The sequence below is a fragment of the Pagrus major genome, chromosome 9 (genome assembly GCF_040436345.1).
Source record: "Pagrus major chromosome 9, Pma_NU_1.0".
Taxonomy (NCBI): domain Eukaryota; kingdom Metazoa; phylum Chordata; class Actinopteri; order Spariformes; family Sparidae; genus Pagrus; species Pagrus major.
In genome coordinates, this window is record NC_133223.1 from 20784822 (window position 1) to 20790612 (window position 5791).

Sequence of the window (5791 nt, forward strand, 5' to 3'; positions counted from 1 at the left end):
ATATACATAAACACAGTGCATTTTTTAAATTTGCTTCTGGGTCAACGTAGATAGCAGCAATAAAATGGTGATAATAATATGGTTGCCATCTTCACATTAAAGTTCGACATCAGGTTAACACTGACCATCAACTTTTAATGTGTGTGAGCATCAACGATGTCAACACGTCTCCACCTCTCATCGTCCTGCTGTAGTCCTGCAGTCTGTCGGCTCAGAACACAGTCCACCCATCGAGTGCAACAGCTTGATTTGAGATGCTGTGGTGGGAACAGGTCTCTGTAAAGATGTGGGCACAACAGTCTCTTATTTTGAGTCTCCCATTTGTCCATTTAATTTCCGGACATTAACCAGGAGCAGCCTTTAATCCAAAGTGGCGGTCCAGCTGGTCAGGTTGGATGGTCGAAAGATGCTGTGGGCTGTGATCATCTCAAAGCCTGCTGCTCTGAATCCAAAACCTGAGCTATCTACTGCAATGTTGATAAATGCATTTATGTCTTAAGTAATACTTTTTCAGCAATGAAACAAAAAGAGATTCAAAAAATTGCGAAATTTGAACAGTTGCATGCACCGCAGTTGCTATAAATGCTTTTATGACCATATATAAGTAAGATATAAGGCTTTTGTTAAAACTCTTGAGCATTTATAAACCTGACAAGTTGCTCATAAGTGCTTATAATTGTCTTAAAATCTAACCATAAAAATGTTTATGATGCCATTAACACATACACAGTCTTATTAACATAATAATTCTAGAATCTTAAAAAGATTTATAAGGCCGTTATTGCCTCTTATATAATGCTTATTACAAGGACCTAAATATAAAGTTTTACCCTGATGGTTGAATATTTTAATATTAGGATTAGGGTTAGGGGTTGTGTTCAGTTTTCTATTTCTCTCTTGTCACGACACTTTGCTGGTCTGGTTAGATCAAGGCACAAAAAACAGGGGTTAGGTTAAAATTATGGTTTGACTTAAAATACTTGTTTTGTTGCCACAAACATGTCTGGAAATCGCCCCAAGGTGTCCTTAAAATATCCAGTGGTTTCACATTTAAATATGCAGTTATGACTCAAACTGTGGTCAGCTTGACAGCCTTGTTGCCTGTAACTCCACCACTATCTCCTCCACATCCTGATATGAAAATAAACATGTAATGTGGATATGATATTACACTTTTTTTTTTTTTTTTACAAATGTCAATATGGCACGTAGCCTATGACATACACGTATGGACGTACTGTATCGTTTAACTGCTAACAAGTTATCATAGCTATGGATTTGTGACCCCTTTGTCTTAACTTTCATTGCATACATTTCAATAACAATTACAGCTGATTTAATTTTACTGTACCTGAGAACAGATTTACCATTAACAACTGCTAGATATTTCACAATCCATCCTATAACATTAGCCACTTCATGGAGTTTAAATACCTAACCACTCTTTCAGGGTTTTATATTAGGTAATTTCACAGCAGTGTGTTGATATCCTGCACTGACTAAACTGGTTGCATGTACCGTATGTGTGTGTCTATTGATAAGTGCTTGAGAGAGGGAGTGAATTCATAGGTGTGATGAAAATACATTCTGTTTTTCTCTCTCTCCTGTTTATACATTGAAGATATTCTATAATCCAGTGCTGCACAGTAATTTCCACTAACAATATGCAGGTCGCCTTTATGTCAGTCCACCCATTTCATCATTGCAGACAAAGTGTCAGACTGCCCCAGACTAGACGCCCATTAAGTAATAAAAGCTTCTGTCATGAAGAGCAGCCATTATTCTGTGGCTGCTTTCTTATGGTCTGTGTTAGTCTGGCATGCCTCCTGAAGACTGTTTGCTTTTATATGTAAGTCCTCATACACAACGCTGACAGCAGGCACCATTATGCACACACAAACACTGGACTTTCTCAGTTTTGTCTTTTAATGGCCTTTGTTGTAGTATCTTTTTGTGTGTCCTTTGTTTTCTTTGAAGCAAAGTTCCTTGTGACAAAGCACTTTGTGACAAGTGCCCTGTAAATAAATCTGACTTGATTTGACCACCCAGACATATAATATGATGGGGAGGGATAAAAATACTTCTTACAGCATGGCCACACCAGTGGTCAGGGAGACAGACAGGAGGAGAGAGGCTCTGAGACAGCATTATGCAGGTTGACTGAAATTTAATTGGAACACTCATGACTTAAATGAGATCTCGTGTCAAGAGGGTACACAGGAAATGTGGAGGCGGGGCACTTGTTTTTATTTTAACTATGTTATCTGAGTAAAACGGAAATGACTAATGAAGATGGCTTCATGTGTGAATTGTGTAACCGTGAATTCTTATGCTCAACCAGTGTTTATTTAACATATTTTCAGATGCAGTATGTTTCCAGCATTTTCTGCTCCTCCCTGTTGCACAGTTTTGATGAGCTTCTACTGGGATTACAGCACTACAAACATGCATTTGTATTTGTATGATTTTGATTTACAGATTCTAAAATAACTCAAATCAAACACCAGTCAAACTGCCAGTATCAGTGGAAAATAATCAGTCAAAAAAATCACATAATATTTAACTCCAGTTAGGTATGTAACATTATATTGTAAAAAATCAAACTAAGAACATATATTATGTGTATATATGTAAATTAATGCAAAATAAATTGTCCTTGTGTCTAAAGCATATGTGATGCTATATAGTGTGTGGGGGTTGCACAGAGCAACGAAAGAGTTAAGATAAGGTAGTGTGTGTCAAAGAGACAGAGAAGTGTTTAAGACATCAATGAATATTTTAAGAGCGAGCGGGAGCTGTGGGAGGGATGGGTGAACTGAAAGGGAGTTGGGCTGCCGAGAGACGGAGAGATAATTTAATAGACGAGCAGAGCAAATGTGTTGGAGGAGAGACAGAAAAGCTGGAGGGATGGGAGATGAATGAATGGTGGACTAATCTGGACTAAGGGATGAAGAGAGGAACCGACGTTAATTTAATAAGATGGATGAATGGACAAATAGATGCATTGTGTAATACTCAGAAATATCCCTAAACCTGGACAGGCTTGTGACAAACATTAAGTGTGTGTGTGTGCATGTGTGTGTAGTTCCACAGATGAAACTCAATGGTTTAGAAAAAGCACTATAAAGCAGGACACTTGTAGAAAAACGGTTTTACACTGATGAGTTCTGGAGAGGTAAACCATGAAAGAAGATACAAGGATGGAAAACAAATAAGCTCATTAAATATTGCATGCACAGACAAGTTCAGCCTCCAGTCACTTATTTCTGTGAGGCAATGGTGAAAATAAACCCCTCCAGTTTGCAGATTAGGGGTTCATTTTTGCCCCAATGTCACATAAGAGCAACGCCTGAGCTGAGAAAGAGTGGAATTTGGACAAAGCAGAGGGGCACTCAAGGGCACAGATGACCAGAGAGGCCCTAGTGGGGTGACTGGAGGCCATCTGTAGGGCAACTGGGCTGACCCAAGAAGCATTTAGGAGCACTTGAGATCCCAAGGGGCACTTGGTTCAGTTAGATTCCTCTCTGGTGTGGAATTAGAGAACAAAGTAAAATGGAAAGAAGCAGTTAGTGAGATATTCAGTCAGCTCATTTAAACACAAATTCAAGGCAAGGCCTTCAAAAGGCAATAAGAACCCCAAAAATAGTTGAGCTGTTGGCTGCTCTGGTGGCAACTACAATCTTCTTCAGGTAGTATCAAGGCAGAACAGCCAAACAACATGAAGCACAGAAGTGTCCTGATAGAGCACAAATGTAGTGAAGACAGCTCTGTGCATGCCATAATTTGCCTGTTGCATAGCAATTTACTCCTTTCAATTGTATTTACTTCATAAGCTGAAAGAGGTTTTTGTAATATATGGCCAGATTTTGTTTAAATTTTAGTTTAGTTAATTTAAAAATGAACAAACACATATAGAGTGTGAAGAAACAACAATGTTGATGTCATGTGAAGGATGTCTATGTACTTCGTTGTTGACCTCACTCAGTCTTGGAGGCTGTGTTTAGTCCCAGTTGTGTGTCCAGCCACGTTCACTCAGGCTACCAAATCCTGTTGAGTTGTGCCGCATCACCTGTTGCTACTCTTTCTGTGATCTGAGGTCTAAGTCTAGATGCACTCTAGGGCCACTGGCTCCACGAGCCATGAACTAATTAGCTAATGGTAGCTAACTAAAGCCAAGGATAGCTAGCAAAGAGCAGCAGTTGTCGGTTACTCGGGCGATATGCTGCCCTTACAGATTTGGAGCTACCTTAAAATTCTGGCTGTATCATACAAATTGAACCTTTAAGATACATGTTTTATAGCCTAAGGATTTAATTTTAGGTGCACCATTATTTGAAACGCTACCATTTGGCTTCCTCATCTGCCAGAACAGCGCTAAGGTTCATTGCTATGCCGATGATTATCCACTGTATCTGTTAAATGTAAATCATGCTTTATCAGGGGAATTAAAGACGGACAGATGCCGGCAGTGATTTAAAACCAGACTGAGGCTTTTCAGAGATGAGTTCCACTTGTCTCCATCCACATTACTTCCTGCTACAGTTCAGCTTCAGTTTAAATTGCAGATAATACACACTTTAATTCCAGCTTTTTGAGGACCTGTAATTATTGCCAATATTCGCACACTAGGACACAGCTTTCACCTGCATAAGTACTTAAAACCAGCAGGAAATACTTAACCAATTGTCCAACACAGTACCTAAGCAGTTTGGAATCTTGGTGAAGGGGCCATTACGTGGAAAGTACAGTTCATTTTTATAAAGTAATGCTATTTCACATTTTGTGATGACAAAAATGAGAAATGAAATATAACTAGTGCTTCCATATAGATGGACTGAATGATACAATTAAGCAATTAGCCTTCTATTATGCTCTCTGACATGTATAAAAATGTGAAGCAGGCCCAGTTGACAAAAGGAAAAGCTCTGAAAGACTTTGAAAGAGAGTTCATTATGGGACACGGATGGCAGGAGCTTCAGTCACAAAGAAAAGAATAAAGAAAATATATCAGTAAATAGGTTTGAAACTTTGGTTGAAAGCACAAATTCAATGACCCTGATGCTTGTGCATTAGTGCGGTATGTAAGGAAAAGGAGAAGATAAACTCTCATGTGACTATGAATGCCAATGAAGGACGTGATCAGTTTGTGTCAGCAACAACAGACTGACAACCACATAGAGAGACTGTTATAGCGGGGTTGCAGTGCATAAATCCCTCATTAAACAACAAATCCTCCAAATTACATTTAGATTTAGATTTATTGTCCCAGAGCGAGATTTGTTTTCACAGCCAGTACAACACAGAAACATACAGATGTAGAGAATATACAAAATCTTGCTCACAACAGTGTCAGCGAGGCAGTTTGTTCAGAACTGTTACGACAGAGGGAACAAAACTCTTGCTGAAGTGAACTCTTCTCCATTTGAAGGTCCTCTGACCAGATGATGGTAACAACAAAATAAGTTGTTTGTCCATGCACTCCAGAATGACACAGAATAATTCCTATTCTGGCCCTGTGAGCAGGATGATATTTGTCTGTGCCTTCCAAAAACCTGATCTGTTTCATGATGTGACACCACTATGGATAGGTTCAGGGGAAGATCGCGGTTTGTGTTAAAATAAGTACATTGTTAAAGTTAAAGAGACAAAGATAATGCTGTGCGTTGAAATGATTTGTCAAGATTTGGTAACTATTATCATTATGGTCACAAGATTTGGGGACCTTCGTCATTATGGTCACAAGATTTGGGGACCTTCGTCATCATGGTCACAAGATATGGGGACATTCGTC